Here is a 24,342-nt window from a genome sequence, read left to right as displayed (position 1 = left end):
ACTGACAGCTTGGTCACACTTGCCAAACATAGTGCTTGACAAGTGTGACCAACTATTTACTATTGATGCAGCCTATGCCGCATCAATAGTAAAAAGATCTAATGTTAAAAATAATTTAAAAAAATTAAAAATCGTGATATTCTCACCTTCCGGCGTCCCACGCAGCGTTCCCGCTCCTCGCGATGCTCCGGTCCCAGTAATGCTTTGCGGCATGACCCCAGATGACGTAGCGGTCTCGCGAGACCACATGTCATCACAGGTCATTTTCGCAAAGCATCCTTGGGAAAGGGAGCGTCACGAGGAGCTGGAAGGGCTGCTGAGGACGCCGGAAGGTGAGAATATCACGATTTTTTATTTCAATTCTTTTTTTTTTAACAATTATATGGTTCCCAGGGCCTGGAGGAGAGTCTCCTCTCCTCCACCCTGGGTACCAACCGCACATGATCCGCTTACTTCCTGCATGGTGGGCATAGCCCCATGCGGGAAGTAAGCGGATCAATGCATTCCTATGTGTGCGGAATCTCCACGATTCTGCACTTTAATGAACATGCTGCGTTTTTTTCCGGAATTTCGCAGCATGTGCACAAAAAATGCGGAATGCATTCTAAAAATAGGATGCATAGTGTATGCATTTTTTTCGCGGTTTCATCGCATTTTTATAGCGGAAAAAAAGTGGAAAAACACAAAAATTCGTGTGCACATAGCCTAAAAAACACAGCATGTTCATTAATTTTGCTGATTTTTTGCGGATTTCCCACTATTTAATGCATTGGGAAGCTCCGGAAAAAAACGCGAAAAATCCACACAAAAAACGGGAAAAAAATGCATGCTTATTTCTTGCAGAAAAAAAGTCCGGTTTTGTTCAGGAAATTTGTGCAAAGAATCTTGACATGTGCACATAGCCTTAATATTTATTGTATTGGGCAATGAAAGAACAGGATCTACAGAGTTGAATTTGCTTCAAGTGATGTAAAGACAAACATTAGTTTCAGTTGTTTTGCACTCAACATTAATATTCAAATAAACATTTTCATGGAAGATTAAATGAATTTTGGTCACATAGTGCCACCTAGTGGCTCAGTCCTCACTATACCTATGGAGTTGGACAATAAAATCTTGCTTCTACTTATCTGTTTTGCATTTTCTTATCATTATATCTTATTGTCATCTGTAACCGTGTTATAAAGCTTCTCACTTAAAGAGGTTGATCAGTTAAAGCAAGTTATCACCTATTTGCAGGTTAGGTTGTAACTTATTGATCAGAGGAGGTACGACCTCTAGGATTTATACACTGATAGGCAAAACAGGGAATTTGAACGGGGAATGGAGCAGGAGTGCGCATGCGCGACAGCAGCTCCATTTATTCTCTATGGGGCTGATACGCCTTTTTCACATAGAGAATAAAGTCAATACCTGATCTGCCAATCATTGGGGGTCACAATTGACCCCAGCCTACAATAAGATATCACCTATCTAGTTGTTTTCACTTGCAAACTCCTTTAAGCTCTTACATTTACCACTTCCCTGCCTTGGACCACAAGCGATGATGGTAATAACCCGTATTAAAGGTAACATGTCAGCAGGTTTTTGGTATTTAATCTGAGAGCAACATAATGTAGGGGCAGAGACCCTGATTCCAGGGATGTATCATTTGTTGCCCAGCTTGCTGTAGTTTCAGTACATGAGTTGTTTATTAACAGGAGCAGGAGCTCTGCTGGCCTATGTGTCACTTGCCTCCCAGTCAACTGCTCTGAGTAACCCCACCGTCTCCACTGATTGGCAGATTGCTTACAATGCGCAGTATACACAAAGCTGTCAATCAGTGGTGTGGGCGGGGTTATACAGAGCTCAGCATTCAGAGAACTGCTAGATCTACAGCAGAAAATAAAAGGATTCTATAAAAACTGTGGAGCGCCCTCCAGGGCCGTGGGGATACTCGGTACCGGGCCGGTTCTTAAAGGGATGTGTCACGGCAGCGGTGACCTGGTCCGTGGCCCTGAGCATCCAATAAAAGTCAATTGAAATTAAAGGGAATAAAGTTTATGGGGAGATTGTTTGTAACGCCACCCGTGGTGTTCGGAAATGGATGGCCGATGCTGCGGTTCAGGTCTCCTGGGGAAGTTGGTGACGCAGCAGAGTTGGGTAGAGCTAGGACCCAGGATAGTGAAAGTGTTAAATGTGATCTTGGTGGTTATAGTGCAGGGCAGGTGGCGCAGCAATAATGCAGAGGACACAGCGGGGTGCAATTTCTACAGTTTACTCACAGTTTGAAGTGCAGGCCGGGGCACCAGTTACTGATGACAATGGAGGTCCAGGGAGCCTGGAAGCAACTTAGGAAGGATCCGCTAAGCCATATGGGTTTTGAGGCCTCCCTGCGCTGTCCTCTGAGGTCCTTGCTGCCTAAAGCTATGCTCAGTCCTCTGTTCCTTATTGTTCTGAAGTACTTGCCCGTATGGCAGGCAGCTTGAGCCAATGGCAGGTGTCACTCCTTTATAGCGGCTCCAGGCTCTGGTCTGTTGCTGTGCCTTCTGGTGTCTGCTGGGCCAGGAGACCTGCAATCCCCTGCCCTCCGGATTTAGCTGCTGGGACTATTGTACCCCTCAGTCACGCTGTACTCTGGGGTCCGGCTTCTAGCGCTGTACTCTGGGGTGAGCTTGGTCACAGCTCCACTCCCCAGGTTTTCTTTCATTTCTCCTCTCTTCACACAGACTCTGTCTCTCTGTTCCAGACACTGACTGCCTGACCCCTCCTCCAGGCCAGAACTTATAGAGAAGCTCCTCCTGGGAATCTGGGTTTAGAGCTCTCCCTTCTGGTCTGGAGTCAGGAAAAGGTGTTGGATGTAAGTGCTATCTAGTCAGGGAAACCCTCCTTGCTTCCAAGCATGTCATCCCCCTGTGAGGGAGCCAATGCCACTGTGGCAACTGGACTCCTGGGGTACCACAACTGCACTAAGCAGTTCGTTAAGTGACACCCCGCTGGAATCAGGCTCTCTGCTTCTTTATCATGGAACTCTCAGGTTCTATAGCAAAAACCAGCTGACACATTTCCTTAAAGGGACTCTGTCACCTGAATTTGGCGGGACTGGTTTTGGGTCATATGGGCGGAGTTTTCGGGTGTTTGATTCACCCTTTCCTTACCCGCTGGCTGCATGCTGGCCGCAATATTGGATTGAAGTTTATTCTCTGTCCTCCATAGTACACGCCTTCGCAAAGCAATCTTGCCTTGTGCAGGCGTGTACTATGGAGGACAGAGAATGAACTTCAATCCAATATTGCAGCCAGCATGCAGCCAGCGGGTAAGGAAAGGGTGAATCAAACACCCGAAAACTCCGCCCATATGACCCAAAACCAGTCCCGCCAAATTCAGGTGACAGGTTCCCTTTAATGCAAAGAGCCCTTCTGGCTTAGATGATGATCAAAGGCAGGTCTTTATTGACACATCACAATATCCAAGGTGCCAAATCAAATTTACCCATTTATACTGACCGATAATTCTTTTTTTATATATAAACTAGCTGAAGAGCCCGGCGTTGCCTGGGCATAGTAAATATCTGTGGTTAGTTATAGCACCTCACTTCTCTTATTTTCCCATCATGCCTCTCATTTTCCCAATCACATCTTTCATTTTCCCCCTCACATCTCTCATTTTCTCCCTCACACCTCTCATTTTCTCCCTCACTCCTCTCATTCCCCCCTAACACTTGTCATTTCGACCTCACATCTGTCATTTTCCGATCACTCCACTATTTTCCCTCACTCCTCTCATTTTGCAATCACACCTTTTCATTTTCACCTCACACCTCTCATTTTCACCTCAGTATATACATGTTTGTCATCTCCCTTATATATAGTATACACCAGTATGTCATCTCCTGTATATAGTATATACCTGTTTGTCATCTCCCCTGTATATAGTATATACCTGCTGTGTGTCATCTCCCCTGTATATAGTATATACCTGTATGTCATCTCCTCCTATATATAGTATATACCTGTATGTCTTCTATATATAGTATATATCTGTATGTCATCTCCTCCTGTATATAGTATATACCTATATGTCATCTTCTATATAGCATATACCTGCGTCATCTCCTCCTGTATATAGTATATACCTGTAGGTCATCTGCTCCTGTATATAGTATATACCTGTGTGTCATCTCCTCCTGTATATAGTATATACCTGTAGGTCATCTGCTCCTGTATATAGTATATACCTGTATGTCATCTCCCCTGTATTTAGTATATACCTGTGTGTCATCTCCTCCTGTATATAGTATATACCTGTGTGCCATCTCTCCTGTATATAGTATATACCTGTGTGTCATCTCCTCCTGTATTAGACCGCATTCACACGTTATTTGGTCAGTATTTTTATCTCAGTATTTGTAAGCTAAATTGGCAGCCTGATAAATCCCCAGCCAACAGGAAGCCCTCCCCTTGGCAGTATATATTAGCTCACACATACACATAATAGACAGGTCATGTGACTGACAGCTGCCGTATTTCCTATATGGTACATTTGTTGCTCTTGTAGTTTGTCTGCTTATTAATCAGATTTTTATTTTTGAAGGATAATACCAGACTTGTGTGTGTTTTAGGGCGAGTTTCGTTTGTCAAGTTGTGTGTGTTGAGTTGCGTGTGGCGACATGCATGTAGCGACTTTTGTGAGATGAGTTTTGTGTGGCAACATGCGTGTAGCAACTTTTTGTGTGTCGAGTTGCATGTGACAGGTTAGTGTAGCAAGTTGTGTGCAGCAAGTTTTGCGCATGGCGAGTTTTGCACGTGGTGAGTTTTATGTGTAGTACCTTTTGAGTATGTGCAAGTTTTGTGTGAGGCAACTTTTGCATGTGTTGCAACTTTTGTGCATGTGGCAATTTTTCCGCATGTGCAAGTTTTGCGTGTGGCGAGTTTTCCATGAGGTGAGTTTTGCACTTGTGGCGAGTTTTGCGTGAGCCTAGTTTTTGCATGTGGTGAGTTTTGCGCGTGGCGAGTTTTGAGCGGCGACTTTTGTGTTTCGACTTTTATTTGGCGAGGTTGGTGTATGTGTGGTGAAATGTGTGCTGAGGGTGATATGTGTTCAAGCACGTGGTAGTTTGTGGCGCATTTTGTGTGTGTGTTCATATCCCCGTGTGTGGTGAGTATCCCATGTCGGGGCCCCACCTTAGCAACTGTACGGTATATACTCTTTGGCGCCATCGCTCTCATTCTTTAAGTCCCCCTTGCTCACATCTGGCAGCTGTCAATTTGCCTCCAACACTTTTCCTTTCACTTTTCCCCCATTATGTAGATAGGGGCAAAATTGTTTGGTGAATTGGAAAGCGCGGGGTTAAAATTTCACCTCACAACATAGCCTATGACGCTCTCAGGGTCCAGACGTGTGACTGTGCAAAATTTTGTTGCTGTAGCTGCGACGCTTCCAACACTTTTCCTTTCACTTTTTTCCCCATTATGTAGATGGGGGCAAAATTGTTTGGTGAATTGGAACGCGCGGGGTTAAAATTTCGCCTCACAACATAGCCTATGACGCTCTCGGGGTCCAGACGTGTGACTGTGTAAAATTTTGTGGCTGTAGCTGCGACGGTGCAGATGCCAATCCCGGACATACATACACACACACATACACACACACACATACACACATTCAGCTTTATATAGTAGATTTAACTTTACTAAGTTTTGAAAAGCAATAAACAAATACAAGTCATAACAGAGGCCTTAATTGTAATGTCAGTAGTGAATCAAACATAACCAAAACAGGAAAGTGTATTCCACATTATAGTTGCAAATTGTACATTGATTCAACATATTTTTTTTAGAATAAAACAGCAGGTTTATGACTCGTACTTAACTAAAGAATCATTATCTGCCCAAATAAATCAGCAAAGATGAAGGACAGAGAGAGAAGAAAAAGAAGTAAAAATCACAGAAACACACAAAGACAGGGGGAATGGGGGGTATGAGGGTAAGAGGAGAGGGGAACATCAGAGAGCATCCTGAGGTCTAAGCTTATCCTTCCCCATAAGGTCCAGGTAATCCGCTGAGGATCGAAATTCCAGCCAGTAAAACCATGTTTTACAGAATTGATCAGGAGAGTTCTTGATCGTGAAGGTAAAATCCTCCATTAACATGATCTCGTTTATTTTAGAGAACCAAAGTAAGACTGTCGAGGTGGTATCATTTTTCCATAGCAGAGGAATATACGCTCTAGCAGACTTAATCAAATTCCTCAGGATCGAGTTTTTGTATGGTTTTAATGGGATGTCACTGTGCTGAAGAAGAACGATAGCCAGGTCAAGGTCTGAAATGAGATGAGTGAGTCTACAAATCACTGGTTGTACTTTAACCCAGAAAGGCGACAGGAGTTTGCAGGACCAAAAAGTATGAAGAAGGCTGCCTTCCTCCTCCCCACACCTCCAACACAAAGGACTGACCTCTGGAAATATAGAGTGTAGGCGAGTGGGAACTCTGTATCATCGAGAGAGTAATTTGTACCCTGCCTAGCCTGGATGCCATCATTTTCGCAAAAAAGCTTTATGTCTACATTGAGAAGGGAAATGGGTCTGTAACTTGCGCTTTGGGATTCCCTTCCCTGTGTATGGCGATCTGTGCGCTCTCAGTGAGTCTTCCGAAGTGACCATCCTTTAGGTAAATCATTGAAATTAGACATAAGATGGGGAGAGAGTGACTCTAGGAACATTTTGTAATATATTAATGAGAACCCATCTGGGCTGGGGGGGCCTTTCCTGTTTTAGTTTCCTTTACTGCAGTTTGTAGTTCCCCTATAGTAAATGGTAGTTCAAGGGATTCTATTTCAGCTTCCGGCAAAAATGGGAGACCAGACTCCTCAATGTACCGTAATTGGGACCGAGACGACTTCCACTACATCTAACCCAGCAGATGTAGACCAACCATGACTGTTCACAGTTCCACAAATTTGTGTTAACATCAGCAGCAGCAGCAGCCGCCACAGCAGGCACAGAAGCCACACTAAAGATATCACAGAGTGGAGTTACCTGACAATAATGCATCACAATAAAAAATGCAATATCACCTAGTCTGTACAGTCTGCAATTGGGGTGAAAAAGTCCTTGGAGATCCATGACTTGTTCATCTTGATGAAAGTTAAAGGGAACCTGTCACCCCCAAAATCGATGGTGAGGTAAGCTCACCATCGTCAGGGGCTTATCTACAGCATTCTGTAATGCTGTAGATAAGCCGCCGATGTTACCTGAAAGAGGAGAAAAAGACGTTAGATTATACTCACCCAAGGGCGGTACCGCTGCGGTCTGGTCAAGTAGGTGTCTTAGGTCCGCTCCGGCTCCTCCCATCTTCATTCCATGATGTCCTCTTCTGGGCTTGACGCTCCGGCGCAGGCGTACTTTGTCTGCCCTGTTGAGGGCAGAGGAAAGTACTGCAGTGCGCAGGCGCCGGAAAGGTCAGAGAGGCCCGGTGCCTGCGCACTGCAGTACTTTGCTCTGCCCTCAACAGGGCAGACAAAGTACGCCTGCGCCGGAGCCGTGGCGTGAACACCAGAAGAGGACGTCATGGAATGAAAATGGGAGGCGCCGGAGCGGACCTGAGACACCCATCGGAGCAGGACTGCCCCTGGGTGAGTATAATCTAACGTCTTTTTCTCCTCTTTCAGGTTACATCTGCGGCTTATCTACAGCATTACAGAATGCTGTAGATAAGCCCCTGATGACGTTGAGCTTAGCTCACCATCAATTTTTTGGGTGACAGGTTCCCTTTAAGCGGTCTACACTTTCAGGGGACAGTGCTGAAGATACGTTCTGAGAGAACGCTGGCTGCTGGGCTCGATAAAAACTCCAAGGCCTGTGAGGCAAGCTCAGGCCACTTATCCATTTTGGAAGACCAAAATGTGAAAGGGTCCAAACCTTTATAATGCAGATAATATGCAGTCTGGTCAGGGTGTGGCGGTATTTGTTCTTTGTATGTGGTATTATTGGTCTTGGTAGAGTGGATTGTGTTGTGTATGGAAGTTACTCGTTCTCTCTGATATTAATTAGGGGAAGATTCTTGATTTCCAATACAGATTAAATACTTGGATGTTTAACCCTCCCTCTTTCCTGTGGCTATCACACAGCAGCATATATGCACGTACAGGGGTTCAACGGTGAAAACAAGTCATCACATATCTTAAGGCCAAGTCCACACATTCAATATTTGGTCAGTATTTTGTCTCAGTATTAGTAAGCCAAATCCAGTAGAGGGCAAAAAATTCAGAAGTAGTGACGTGTTTCTATGATACTTGTGCTCTCATTGTTCCATTGTTTTGACTTAGGCTAGGTTCATATTGTGTTAGAGCAATCCGTTTAGCGCCTAGCGCTAGCGGATTGCGCTAACGCAATGTTTTATGGGGTCACGTTAAACATCCCCCCTCTCGCAGAACGGAGCGGGGAACGGACCTTGCAAGCAGCGTCCGCGGCGCGCCACAAAACACCGGCACATCGCTAGTGCGTGCCGAAAATGGCACGCGCTAGTGATGCGCGTCCCCATTGCTGTTAATGGGCGTGCTAACGGACGCGTTGCACGGCGTTAATTTCGCCATGCAACGCTGTCCGTTAGCGCGGTCACATTAACGCAATATGAACCTAGCCTTACAAATACTGATTTATAATACTGACCAAATATGGAACAGGTGAACGTGGCCAAACGATAAGTGATAATAAGTTATTGATTGGTGGGGGTCCGACTGCTGGGACCTACACTGATCTGCAGAATATGCAACTTTTATCCCCATTAGTATGGAGCGTGATGTAAGACTCAACCACTGATCCATTCATTCTCTAAAAGGCTGCACTTGGCTTTTTCTGAAAGCATCCAAAGAGGATAAATGGAACTACGGTCAGACATCCCATCTGCCGCTTGATTTTAAAATGGGGATAAAATGGGAATAAAAGTGCCCTGTCAGGGATACAAGTTCCCAATTCTTCCAGTTAATTCCAATGATTGGATACCACCAATCAGCAAGTTATCACTTACCTAACCTGCGGATCGTTAACCCCTTCCAGACCTGTGACGCCTATGTGGCGTCATGGAGGGATCGCGTCCCTGCAGATCAGGTGAAAGGGTTAACTCCAATTTCACCCAATCTGCAGGGACAGGGGGAGTGGTACTTGAGCCCGTGGCTACGATCGCTCTGATTGGCTGCTGAAAGTGAAACAGCCAATCAGAGCGATTTGTAATATTTCACCTATGAAAACTGGTGAAAAATTACAATCCAGCGATGGCCGATGCTGCAATATCATCGGCCATGGCTGGAAACCCTGATCTGCCCCCCCCCCCCCCACCACCACCGACCTCCCCAGTCCTCCGTCCTGTGCTCCGCTCCTCTCCATCGTCCTGTCTGCTCCCCTGTCCTCCTGTCCGCTCCCCCCGTGCTCCAATCCCACCCCCCCATGCTCTGGTCCCCCCGTGCTCCGATCTCCCCCATTAATACTTACCGAGCCTCCCGGTGTCCGTCCGTCTTCTCCATGGGCGCCGCCATCTTCCAAAATACAGATACATTTTGATCACTGTGATAAAACCTATCACAGTGATCAAAATAAAAAAAATTGTAACTGAACCCCGCCCTTTATCACCTCCATAGGTAGGAACAATAATAAAATAAAGAAAATATTTTTTTTCCCCACTAGGGTTAGGGTTAGAACTAGGGTTAGGTTTAGAACTAGCGTTAGGGTTAGGGCTGGGTTAGGGTTAGGGTTAGCACTAGGGTTAGGGTTAGAATTAGGCTATGTGCACACGGTGCAGATTTGGCTGCGGATCCGCTGCGGAATGGCCGTGGATCGGCAGCGGATTGGCCGCTGCGGATTCGCAGCAGTTTTCTATCAGGTTTACAGTGCCATGTAAACCTATGGAAAACCAAATCCGCTGTGCCCATGGTGCGGAAAATACCGTGCAGAAACGCTGCGTTGTATTTTCCGCAGCATGTCAATTCTTTGTGCGGATTCCGCAGCATTTTACACCTGTTCTTCAATAGGAATCTGCAGGTGAAATTCACACAAAAACCCTGGAAATCTGCGGTAGATCCGCAGGTAAAACGCAGTGCCTTTTACCTGCAGATTTTTCAAAAATGGTGCGGAAAAACCTCACACGAATCTGCAACGTGGGCACATAGCCTTAGGGTTAGTGTTGGAATTAGAGTTAGGGTTGGAATTAGGGCTAGGGTTGGAAATAGGGTTAAGATTAGGCTTGTGGTTAGGGTTATGGTTAGGGTTAGGGGTGTGTTGGGGTTAAAGTTGTGGTTAGGGTTGGGATTAGGGTTAGGGTTGGGATTAGGGTTAGGATTAGGGTTACGGGTGTGTTGGGGTTAGGGTTGTGGTTAGGGTTGGGATTAGGGTTATGGCTACAGTTGGGATTAGGGTTAGGGGTGTGTTGTGGTTAGTGTTGGAGTTAGAATTGATGGGTTTCCACTGTTTAGGCACATCAGGAGTCTCCAAACGCAACATTGCGCCACCATTGATTCCAGTCAATCTTGCGTTCAAAAAGTCAAATGGTGCTCCCTCCTTTCCGAGCCCCAACGTGTGCCCAAACAGTGGTTTACTCCCACATATGGGGTACCAGCATACTCAGGACAAACTGGGCAAAAATTATTGGGGTCCAATTTCTCCTGTTACCCTTGTGAAAATAAAAAATTGCTTGCTAAAACATCATTTTTGAGGAAAGAAACATGATTTTTTATTTTCATGGCTCTGCGTTGTAAACTTCTGTGAAGCACTTGGGGGTTTAAAGTGTTCACCACATATCTAGATAAGTTCCTTGGGGGGTCTAGTTTCCAAAGTGGGGTCACTTATGGGGGGTTTCTACTGTTTAGCCACATCAGGGTCTCTGCAAACGGAACGTGATGCCCGCAGAGCATTCCATCAAAGTCTGCATTTCAAAAGTCACTACTTCCCTTCCGAGCCCCGATGTGTGCCCAAACAGTGGTTTACCTCCACATATGGGGTATCAGTGTACTCAGGACAAACTCGGCAACAACTATTGGGGTCCAATTTCTCCTGTTACCCTTGTGAAAATAAAAAATTGCTTGCTAAAACATCATTTTTGAGGAAAGAAACATGATTTTTTATGTTCACGGCTCTGCGTTGTAAACTTCTGTGAAGCACTTGGGGGTTCAAAGTGCTCACCACATATCTAGATAAGTTCCTTGGGGGGGTCTAGTTTCCAAAGTGGGGTCATTTGTGGGGGGTTTCTACTGTTTAGGCACATCAGGGGCTCTGCAAACGCAACGTGACGCCCGCAGACCATTCCATCAAAGTCTGCATTTCACAAGTCACTACTTCCCTTCTGAGCCCCGACGTGTGCCCAAACAGTGGTTCCCCCCCACATATGGGGTATCAACGTACTCAGGACAAACTGGACAACAACTTTTCGGGTCCAATTTCTCCTGTTACTCTTGTGAAAATAAAAAATTGTGGGCTACAAAATAATTTTTGAGGAAAGTAAAATGATTTTTTATTTTCACGGCTCTGCGTTATAAACTTCTGTGTAGCACTTGAGGGTTTAAAGTGGTCACTGCACATCTAGATTAGTTCCTTAGGAGGTCTAGTTTCCAAAATGGGATCAGATGTGGGGAAGCTCCAATGTTTAGGCAAACGGGCTCTCCAAACGCGACATGGTGTCTGCTAACGATTGGAGCTAATTTTTCATTCAAACAGTCAAATGGCGCTCCTTCCATTCCGAGCCCTGCCGTGTGCCCAAACAGTGGTTTATCCCCACATTTGAGGTATCGGTGTACTCAGAAGAAATTGCCCAATACATTTTAGGATCCATTTTATCCTGTTGCCCATGTGGAAATGAACAAATTGAGGCAAATAGAATTTTTTTGTGAAAAAAAGTACTTTTTCATTTTTACGGATCAATTTGTGAAGCACCTGGGGGTTCAAAGTGCTCACTATGCATCTAGATAAGCTCCTTGGGGGGTCTAGTTTCCAAAATGGGGGCCACATGTGGGGAAGCTCCAATGTTTAGCCACACAGGGGCTCTCCAAACGCGACATGGTGTCCGCTAATGATTGGAGCTAATTTTTCATTCAAAAGTCAAATGGCGCTCCTTCCCTTCCGAGCCTTGCCGTGTGCACAAACAGTGGTTTGTGACCACATATGAGGTATCGGTGTACTCAGGACAAATTGTACAATAACTTTTGGTGTCCAGTTTCTCTTTTTACCCTTGGGAAAATAAAAAAAATTGTTGCTAAAACATCATTTTTGTGACTAAAAAGTTAAATGTTCATTTTTTCCTTCCATGTTGCTTCTGCTGCTGTGAATCACCTGAAGGGTTAATAAACTTCTTGAATGTGAGCACCTTGAGGGGTGCAGTTTTTAGAATGTTGTTAATTTTGGGTATTTTCAGCCATATAGACCCCTCAAACTGACTTTAAATGTGAGGTGGTCCCTAAAAAAATGGTTTTGTAAATTTTGCTGTAAAAATGAGAAATCGCTGGTCAAATTTTAACCCTTATAACTTCCTATCAAAAAAAAAATTTAGTTCCAAAATTGTGCTGATGTAAAGTAGACATGTGGGTAATGTTATTTATTAACTATTTTGTGTCACATAACTCTCTCGTTTAACAGAATAAAAATTCAAAATTTGAAAATTGCAAAATTTTCAACATTTTAGCTAAATTTCCATTTTTTTCACAAATAAACGCAAAAATTATCAACCTAAATTTACCACTAACATGAAGTCCAATATGTCTCGAAAAAACAATCTCAGAACCGCTAGGATTCGTTGAAGCGTTCCTGAGTTATTACCTCATAAAGGGACACTGGTCAGATTTACAAAAAAATGGCCAGGTCTTTAAGGTCAAAATAGGCTGGGTCATGAAGGGGTTAAAATTTGAGGTGGTGCCTAAAAAAATGGTTTTCTAAATTTCGTTGTAAAAATGAGAAATCGCTGGTCAAATTTTAACCCTTAAAACTTCCTAGCAAAAAAAAATTTGTTTCCAATATTGTACTGATGTAAAGTAGACATGTGGTTATTTATTAACCATTTTGTGTCACATAACTCTCTCGTTTAACAGAATAAAAATTCAAAATTTGAAAATTGCGACATTTTCAAAATTTTCGCCAAATTTCCATTTTTTTCACAAGTGCAAAAATTATCAACCTAAATTTACCACTAACATGAAGCCCAATATGTCACAAAAAAGAATCTCAGAACCGCTAGGATCCCATGAAGCGTTCCTGAGTTATTACCTCATAAAGGGACACTGGTCAGAATTGCAAAAAAAGGCCAGGTCATTAAGGTCAAAATAGGCTGCGTCATGAAGGGGTTAATTACTTATTTTCATTAAAAAACTCTTTAATGCAAACTACTTTAATTGTACATCCCAGCTATGGTGGTGCACAGTCAATGTGCAGGAGCCTACTGTGATTTACAGTTGACGCTCCACGATATCGGGGATAACGGCTAACAAATATTTGCACATAGGTGTAGGGTGGGCTCCTAGAGTCCATTACCCCGTAGGCCCCAGACACCCCAGTCCGACATTGGTCACCGGTAGCCACCAGAAAATATAATTATTTTACATAAAGAAAGATAGCTGAAAATGCTATGATTTAAAAAAAAAACTGGTTTCCTACATTCCGTAAAAGCTAGACACCACAAACGTTATTTCCCCATCGCTCATGATAGCTCAATGAGTTGTTATGGAGGAGGAGGGAAAGTGTAACTATAGTCACCGGTAGCCACCGGTAAATATAATTATTTTACATAGCAAAGCAATATAGCTTTAAATGCTATGATATATAAAAAAAAAAAAACTGGCCTCCTCCACCCCTTAATAGCCAGCCATCAAGCCATCACTCGCCATATTTACCCTTCGCTCAAGACAGCTCAATGAGTTGTTATGGAGGAGGGGGAAAATTGCAACTATAGTTACCGGTAGCCAATCGTAAATATAATTATTTTACATAACAAATCAATATAGCTTTAACCCCTTAAGCCCCAAGGGTTGTTTGCACGTTAAAGACCGGGTTAATTTTTACAATTCTGACCACTGTCCCTTTATGAGGTTATAACTCTGGAATGCTTCAACTGATCCTGATGATTCTGACACTGTTTTCTCATGACATATTGTACTTCATGATAGTGGTAAAATTTCTTTGATAAGACTTGTGTTTATTTGTGAAAAAAATGGAAATTTGGCGAACATTTTGAAAATTTCGCAATTTTCCAACTTGGAATTTTTATGCCCTTAAATCACAAAGATATGTCACACAAAATACTTAATAATAGCATTTCCCACATGTCTACTTTACATCAGCACAATTTTGGAACCAAAAATTTTTTTGTTAGGGAGTTATAAGGGTTAAAAGTTGACCAGCAATTTCTCATTTTTACAACACCATTTTTTTTTTTAGGGACCACATCTCATTTGAAGTCATTTTGAGGGATCTATATAATAGAAAATAGTGAAGTGTGACACCTGTTAGGACTGGCGGAATGCACCAAGACAGATGGTATAGATGCGTTCGCAGTCCGGGGTCCACCATGCAGGTGAAAACCTGCTGCTAGCAATTAGCAGACTATATGGCGGTACACTAGAGTATACACGCGTGGGTTAACCTCACCCAGCGTGAAAGAAGCAATCCTGTTAAGGCACAGGACCGCGGTACCGCACCTAAAGCACGAGCAAGTAGTCAGCGAACTCAACCCCAACTGGGATTGAAGTCCGATTAGACCCTTGCTGGCGCAACACCGCAACTGGGTGTGAAATGAAACAGAAGAGCATGCAGTGCCGCACTGACGAACGCCACTAACCACCCAGGCTTGGGTAAGGAAAGCACAGAGGAAGTGCACGGCGCCGTACTGGCGGTCACAGCAACTGGACGCTATAATGTGTGACTAGTGCTGTAGGATAAGTCGGGCGCTAGGTAGCAGCCATACACCTTCCGCGAACAGTCATACTATAGGGTACTGGTATCCAAGGACGACTTGCACTCACAACATACACACATTAGCAATTGTTTGACAATACTAGCGCATGGCCGTGCGGTCATGCGCAGTTTATATAGCAGCAGCACAGGAAGTGGCCACAGCACTTTTGCCCTTCTAGGACCTGCCAAGAGGACCAATGGAATGTGCTGCAGAGCCTGAGCACATGACCCTCGATCTCCAACGGGAGACCTTACGCTGGGCATGGTCAGTACGTGCAGACAAGGACTTAGTCCCAGAGAAGTCCGCTCGCTGCTGACCAGCACAGACTTTAATAGCAGAGACTGGAGAAGCAGCAGTAACTCTCAGAACAGAGTGAGAATGAGCAAGACGCTGGGACCGACGTCCTTGCTGAGCAGACTCCACTGCGGCTGGACAAGAATGGGAGACCGCAGCAGAGGTGGCTCCAGATTCCCCCTGTGCAGAAGCGGGAACTCGACCCCTAACATGGCCCCCCCCTTCTTGGGCCTCGCTACGTTCGAAGGCAGCAATGAGCTGCGGAGCCCGAATGTGCTCAGCAGGCTCCCAGGACCTATCCTCAGGGCCGTAACCCTTCCAGTCCACCCCAAAAAAATTTTTGCCACGTACCACCTTGCACCCCAAGATAGCGTTCACCTCGAAATCGTCCGTAGACGAACCCGATGTCCCGGCAGATGACTCAGAAAACCGAGACATGTATACGGGCTTAAGGAGGGACACATGAAAGGTGTCGGTGATACCAAGGCGTGGAGGAAGGGCCAGACGGTAGACCACAGGATTAACCTGTTCGAGGACCTTGAAGGGACCCAAGTAGCGAGGAGCAAATTTAGTGGACTCAACTCGCAGCCTGATGTTACGGGCGGAGAGCCACACCAAGTCGCCAGGAGCAAAGGACGGGGCGGGGCGCCGATGAGCATCGGCGGAGGACCTCATTCTCTCCTTAGAGGCCCGAATGGCATCCTGAGTGCGGTCCCAAATATCCCGTGCCTCCACAGCCCAGTTTGCCACCCTGGAGTCTGCGGAAGACACGGGCATAGGCACAGGTACCCGTGGATGCTGACCATAGTTGAGGAGGAATGGGGTTTGTCCAGTGGAGTCGGCTACGGCGTTGTTCAGCGCAAACTCTGCCCATGATAGCAAGGATGCCCAGTCATCCTGCCTGGCTGAAACAAAATGTCGCAGGTATGTGACCAAGGTCTGGTTGGCCCTCTCTACCAACCCATTCGTCTCGGGATGATAAGCGGAAGAGAGATTCAACTCAATACTGAGAAGACGACACAGCTCTCTCCAGAACCGAGACGCAAACTGGGGACCCCGGTCACTGACAATTTTGTCAGGCATACCATGTAGGCGGAAGATGTGCCTAATGAACAACGCAGCCAAGGCCCGTGCAGAAGGTAACCGTGGTAGCGGCACCAAATGCACCATTTTCGAGAAATGATCAGTGATGACCCAAATGATGGTACAGCCGCGAGACTTGGGCAAACCCACGACAAAGTCCATCCCGACCATCTCCCAGGGCCTATCTGCCACCGGCAAGGGATAGAGCAACCCAGCTGGCCTTTGACGCGGAGATTTATTTTTGGCGCAGGAGACACACGCCAGAATATAATCCCTGACATCCCGGACCATATGCGGCCACCAGTACGTCCTCGCCAGTAGCTCAGATGTCCTCTTTGTCCCAAAGTGTCCACCCACTCTGGACGAATGAGCCCAAGAGAGAACCTCCGGTCGCAAATTAATGGGCACAAAAGTCTTGCCCGGAGGCACAGACTCAAGCGAAACCGGTGCTACGGTTCTCAGGCTCTCAGAGGGAACAATAAGCCGAGGCTCCTCTTCCTCCTCTTCAGTTGACATAAGGGAGCGAGAGAGAGCATCAGCAAGAATATTCTTCTCCCCGGCGAGAAAATGAAGAGAAAAGTGGAACCGGGAAAAGAACAAGGACCATCTGGCTTGGCGAGAATTTAGCCGCTGGGCTGTCTGTAAGTAGACCAAGTTTTTGTGGTCAGTGTAAACCTGGAAGGGAAACCGCGCACCTTCCAGAAGATGTCTCCACTCTGAAAAGGCCAACTTCATTGCTAGCAGCTCCCTATCCCCGATGGAGTAGTTTCTCTCCGCTGGCGAGAAAGTCTTAGAGAAGAAGAAGCATGGATGCTTCCGACCTTGAGCATCCTTCTGGTAGAGGACTGCTCTGCTCCAGCACCAACGGACGAGGCATCCACCTCCATTAGGAATGGCTTATCCACATCGGGACGATGTAAGATGGGAGCGCTAGCAAAGTGGGACTTAATAGAAGTGAAGGCCTTGGAGACCTCTTCCAACCACAATTTAGGATTCGCTCCCTTCTTGGTGAGGGCTACCAAGGGAGCTACCAGAGTTGAGAAGTGGGGAATGAAATGGCGGTAATAGTTAATGAACCCCATAAAGCGCTGCACCGCTTTAAGAGAATGGGGCTCTTGCCAGTCCATCACAGCCTGTAGTTTGGCAGGATCCATAGCCAATCCCTGGGCGGAGATGATATAGCCCAGGAACGGCAAAGACTCCTGCTCAAACATACACTTCTCCAACTTAGCGTAAAGAGAGTTTGCCCGTAGGAGGTCGAAGACTCTGCCAACATCTCTCCGGTGGGAGTCAATATCTGGAGAAAAGATGAGAATATCATCCAGATAGACTACAACTGAGGTGGAAAGCATATCCCGGAAGATGTCGTTGACAAAGTCTTGAAAAACGGCTGGGGCATTACAGAGCCCGAAGGGCATCACCAGATACTCATAGTGCCCATCTCTGGTGTTAAACGCCGTTTTCCATTCGTCCCCCTCACGGATGCGAATCAGGTTGTAAGCACCCCGCAGATCTAACTTAGTAAATACCCTTGCTCCCCGAAGCCTATCGAAGAGCTCAGATATCAAGGGCAAAGGATACTTGTTCTTAACGGTGATAGCGTTAAGACCCCTGTAGTCTATGCATGGACGTAGCTCCCCATTCTTCTTCTGCACGAAGAAGAACCCTGCCCCAGCAGGTGACACTGACTTCCTGATAAACCCTCTTGCCAGATTCTCTTGAATGTACTGAGACATGGCCTCCGTCTCCGGGAGAGATAATGGATAAACTCGACCCCGGGGAGGCTCCGCACCAGGCAAGAGATCGATAGGACAGTCATAGGGGCGATGGGGCGGAAGGGTCTCCGCCGCCTTCTTGGAGAACACGTCTACGTAAGACCAATATTGCTTGGGGAGAGAGGATAGATCTGCAGGTACCTCAGTAGTAGCAACCTGAACGCACTCTCGGTGACACCTACCCCCATATGATTCACCCCATCCCAGAATTCTGCCTGAGGACCACTCGATGTGAGGAGAGTGGTACCGTAGCCAAGGTATCCCCAACAGGACCTCATCAATACCCTCAGGAATGACGAGCAGAGAAATAATCTCCTGATGGGATGGCGACAGGGACAGAGTAACAGGGATGGTGTGATGTGTTATCTGTGCGGGGAGTGTCGACCCATTCACCACTCGTACCGTTACTGGTTGAGATAGCATAACCAGGGGTATTGCGTGACGTTGGGCGAAGGCAGAAGACATAAAATTGCCCTCCGCCCCAGAATCCACGCAGAGGTCTACCGAGTGGGAGGATGAGCCAAAGGTAATTGTCCCCTTAAAGGACAATTTGGAGGCAAACATCGCAGTGTCTAGTGCACCTCCACCTACTACCACTAGACGCTGACGTTTCCTCGACCGCTGATGACATCTGGTGGCAAGATGTCCTGACTGTTGGCAAACATGGCAACCCTGGATTGCACGAGCGGTCTGGGACTTAGATCCCGCTCGTGACACCACCTTAGGTTCCTGGAACTCAGGAGCCTGAACTGGAGATTCCAAAGGTTTGGCGAAGGTGGGAGCCAGCCGAAACCTCTGCCTACACTGGGCTCGCTCTAACCTCCGCTCGTGACAACGGAGGTCAATGCGAGTAGATACTGCTATTAACTCCTCCAGTGTGGCGGGAATCTCCCTAGTGGCCAGAGCATCCTTAACGTGGTCAGCCAGCCCCCTCCAAAATATAGGGATAAGGGCTTTATCCGACCACTCCAGCTCAGATGCCAGAGTGCGGAAATGGACGGCAAAAAGGCTGACCAAGGACGAGCCCTGAGTCAGTGCCAACAGTTGGAGCGCCGTGTCATGGGTGACACGAGGTCCTAGAAAGACCTGTTTCAGAGTGCTCAGGAATAACGGAGCACTCTGCACCACATGATCGCCACGCTCCCACAGCGGCGTAGCCCACTGCAACGCCCTGTCCGACAATAAGGAAATTATAAAGCCCACCTTAGCCCGCTCTGTAGGGAAGCGAGAGGCCAGAAGCTCGAGATGTATTGAGCACTGACTCACGAAACCCCTACAGGACTTACTGTCATCAGAAAATTTCTCTGGTAGCGGGAGGCGAGATAGCGTCGGTACAGGAGCGGCAGTGGACAAGGTAGCTGCAGCCACACTTGCAGCCTGAACAGCGACAGCAGTAACATCCACAGCTGAGGTTGAACGCTCAAGAGCCGCCAACCTTCCCTCCAGCTGCTGGATGTACCGCTGTAAACGCTGGTCGTCCGCCATTTTACTAGCCAGACCCTGGCGCTAGTATTCTGTTAGGACTGGCGGAACGCACCAAGACAGATGGTATAGATGCGTTCGCAGTCCGGGGTCCACCGTGCAGGTGAAAACCTGCTGCTAGCAATTAGCAGACTATATGGCAGTACACTAGAGTATACACGCGTGGGTTAACCTCACCCAGCGTGAAAGAAGCAATCCTGTTAAGGCACAGGACCGCGGTACCGCACCTAAAGCACGAGCAAGTAGTCAGCGAACTCAACCCCAACTGGGATTGAAGTCCGATTAGACCCTTGCTGGCGCAACACCGCAACTGGGTGTGAAATGAAACAGAAGAGCATGCAGTGCCGCACTGACGAACGCCACTAACCACCCAGGCTTGGGTAAGGAAAGCACAGAGGAAGTGCACGGCGCCGTACTGGCGGTCACAGCAACTGGACGCTATAATGTGTGACTAGTGCTGTAGGATAAGTCGGGCGCTAGGTAGCAGCCATACACCTTCCGCGAACAGTCATACTATAGGGTAGGGATATCCAAGGACGACTTGCACTCACAACATACACACATTAGCAATTGTTTGACAATACTAGCGCATGGCCGTGCGGTCATGCGCAGTTTATATAGCAGCAGCACAGGAAGTGGCCACAGCACTTTTGCCCTTCTAGGACCTGCCAAGAGGACCAATGGAATGTGCTGCAGAGCCTGAGCACATGACCCTCGATCTCCAACGGGAGACCTTACGCTGGGCATGCTCAGTATGTGCAGACAAGGACTTAGTCCCAGAGAAGTCCGCTCGCTGCTGACCAGCCCAGACTTTAATAGCAGAGACTGGAGAAGCAGCAGTAACTCTCAGAACAGAGTGAGAATGAGCAAGACGCTGGGACCGACGTCCTTGCTGAACAGACTCCACTGCGGCTGGACAAGAATGGGAGACCGCAGCAGAGGTGGCTCGAGATTCCCCCTGTGCAGAAGCGGGAACTCGACCCCTAACATACACCATTCTAAAAACAGCACCCTTCAAGGTGCTTAAAACCACATTCAAGAAGTTTATTAACCCTTCAGGTGTTTCACAGGAATTTTTAAATAAAAATTAACATTTAACTTTTTTTCACACAAAATTTACTTCAGCTCCATTTTGATTTATTTTACCAAGGGTAACAGGAGAAATTGTTGTACAATTTGTCCTGAGTACGCAGATACCCCATATGAGGGGGTAAACCACTGTTTGGGTGCATGGCAGAGCTCGGAAGGGAAGGAACGCTATTTGACTTTTCAATGCAAAATTGACTGGAATTGAGATGGGACGCCATGTTGCGTTTGGAGAACCCTTGATGTGCCTAAACATTGAAACCCCCCACAAGTGACACCATTTTGGAAAGTAGACCCCCTATGGAACTTATCTAGATGTGTGGTGAGCACTATGACCCACCAAGTGCTTCACAGAAGTTTATAATGCAGAGCCGTAAAAATAAAAAAATCATATTTTTTTTACAAAAATGATGTTTTCGCCCCCAATTTTTTATTTTCCCAAGGGTAAGAGAAGAAATTGGACCCACAGAGTTGTTGTACAATTTGTCCTGAGTATGCTGATACCCCACATGTGGGGGTAAACCACTGTTTGTGTGCATGGCAGAGCTCGGAAGGGAAGGAGCGCCGTTTGACTTTTCCATGCAAAATTGACAGGAAATGAGATGGGACGCTATGTTGTGTTTGGAAAGCCACTGATGTGCCTAAACATTAAAACCCCCCACAAGTGACACCATTTTGGAAAGGAGACCCCCTAAGGAACTTATCTAGATGTGTTGGGAGAGCTTTGAACCTCCAAGTGTTTCACTTCAGTTTAAAATGCAGAGCCGTGAAAATAAAAAATATTTTTTTTTCCACAAAAATTATTTTCTAGCCCCCAGTTTTATATTTTCCCAATGGTAACAGGAGAAATTGGACCCCAAAAGTTGTTGTGCAATTTGTCCTGAGTTCGCTGATACCCCATATGTGGGGGGGAACCACCGTTTGGGCTCATGGCAAAGCTCGGAAGGGAAGGAGCACCATTTGGAATGCAGACTTAGATGGATTGGTCTGCAGGCATCACATTGCATTTGCAGAGCCCCTAATGTACCTAAGCAGTAGAAACCCCCCACAAGTGACCCCATATTGGAAACTAGACCCCCCAAGGAACTTATCTAGATGTGTTGTGAGAACTTTGAACCCCCAAGTGTTTAACTACAGTTTACAGTTTACAGAACCATGAAAATAAAAAATATTTTTTTTCCACAAAAATTAGCTTTTTAGCCCCCAATTTTGTATTTTCTTAAGGGTAACAGGAGAAATTGGACCCCAAAAGTTGTTGTCCAATTTGTCCTGAGTACGCTAATACCCCATATGTGGGGGGAACTACTGTTTGGGCGCATGGCAGAACTCGGAAGGGAAGGAGCGCCATTTGGAATGCAGACTTAGGCCGGCATCACACTAGCGAGTTTTACGGACGTATGAGCGCATAAAATACGTCCGTAAAACACGCATTACACACGGCCCAATGCTTCTCTATGCCCCTGCTCCTATCTGCCGTATTTTACTGATCTGTATTATACGGCTTGCTACGGCCGTAGAAAATCGCATCATGCTGCGTTTGTCACCGTATTGCGCAAAAAAAAAAAACAAAATCGCCAATGAAAGTCTATGGAAGCCCGAAAAATACGGATTACACACGGACCAGCAGTGTGACTTGCGAGAAATACGCAGCGGTGTTAGAGAGAAAAGTCGGCAATTCAGTGCGGTGTACAGTAAAATCACACTGACAGCTTACAATAGAATAGGTAGAATAAATGTGCACACATAGAATAGTTATATATATATATATATATATATATATATGTCAGTGAAACACATATATGTATATATATTAATATTTCATACAGCGCTAGATAGCTTTAACCCCTTTACCCCCAAGGGTGGTTTGCACGTTAATGACCAGGCCAATTTTTACAATTCTGACCACTGTCCCTTTATGAGGCTATAACTCCGAAACGCTTCAACGGATCCTGGTGATTCTGACATTGTTTTCTCGTGACATATTGTACTTCATGATAGTGGTAAAATTTCTTTGATAGTACCTGCGTTTATTTGTGAAAAAAACGGAAATTTGGCGAAAATTTTGAAAATTTCGCAATTTTCAAACTTTGAATTTTTATGCAATTAAATCACAGAGATATGTCACACAAAATACTTAATAAGTAACATTTCCCACATGTCTCCTTTACATCAGCATAATTTTGGAACCAATTTTTTTTTTTGTTAGGGAGTTATAAGGGTTAAAAGTTGACCAGCAATTTCTCATTTTTACAACACCATTTTTTTTTAGGGACCACGTCTCATTTGAAGTCATTTTGAGGGGTCTATATGATAGAAAATGCCCAAGTGTGACACCATTCTAAAAACTGCACCCCTCAAGGTGCTCAAAACCACATTCAAGAAGTTTATTAACCCTTCAGGTGTTTAATAGGAATTTTTGGAATGTTTAAATAAAAATGAACATTTAACTTTTTTACACAAAAAATTTACTTCAGCTCCAATTTGTTTTATTTTACCAAGGGTAACAGGAGAAATTGGACCCAAAAAGTTGTTGTCCAATTTGTCCTGAGTACGCTGATACCCCATATGTGGCAGTAAACCACTGTTTGGGCGCATGGGAGAGCTCGGAAGGGAAGGAGCGCTATTTGACTTTTCAATGCAAAATTGACAGGAATTGAGATGGGACGCCATGTTGCGTTTGGAGAGCCACTGATGTGCCTAAACATTGAAACCCCCCACAAGTGACACCATTTTGGAAAGTAGACCCCCTAAGGAACTCATCTTGATGTGTTGTGAGAGCTTTGAACCCCCAAGTATTTCACTACAGTTTATAACGCAGAGCCATGCAAATAAAAAATATTTTTTTTTCCACAAAAATTATATTTTAGCCCCCAGTTTTGTATTTTTCCAAGGTTAGCAGGAGAAATTGGACCCTAAATGTTGTTGTCCAATTTGTCCTGAGTACGCTGATACCCGATATGTGGGGGGGAACCACCGTTTGGGCGCATGGGAGGGCTCGGAAGGGAAGGAGCATCATTTGGAATGCAGACTTAGATGGATTGGTCTGCAGGCGTCACATTGCGTTTGCAGAGCCCCTAATGTACCTAAACAGTAGAAACCCCCCACAAGTGACCCCATATTGGAAACTAGACCCCTCAATGAACTTATCTAGATGTGTTGTGAGAACTTTGAACCCCCAAGTGTTTCACTACAGTTTATAACGCAGAGCCGTGAAAATAAAATATCTTTTTGTTTTCCCACAAAAATTATTTTTTAGCCCCCAGTTTTGTATTTTCCCAAGGGTAACAGGAGAAATCGGTCCACAAAAGTTGTTGTCCAATTTGTCCTGAGTACGCTGATACCCCATATGTTGGGGTAAACCCCTGTTTGGGCACACAGGAGAGCTCAGAAGGGAAGGAGCACTGTTTTACTTTTTCAACGCAGAATTGGCTGGAATTGAGATCGGACGCCATGTCGTGTTTGGAGAGCCCCTGATGTGCCGAAACAGTGGAAACCCCCCAATTATAACAAACTCTAATCTAAACACACCCCTAACCCTAATTCCAACGGTAACCCTAACCACACCTCTAACCCTGACACACCCCTAACCCTAATCCCAACCCTATTCCCAACTGTAAATGTAATCTAAACCCTAACCCTAACTTTAGCCCCAACCCTAACTGTAGCCCTAACCCTAACCCTAACCCTAGCCCTAACCCTAACCCTATCCCTAACCCTAG

This window comes from Ranitomeya imitator, chromosome 5 (assembly GCF_032444005.1).
Source record: "Ranitomeya imitator isolate aRanImi1 chromosome 5, aRanImi1.pri, whole genome shotgun sequence".
Lineage (NCBI taxonomy): Eukaryota > Metazoa > Chordata > Amphibia > Anura > Dendrobatidae > Ranitomeya > Ranitomeya imitator.
The sequence above is the reverse complement of the archived record's forward strand: the minus strand, read 5'-3'. Positions refer to the sequence as shown.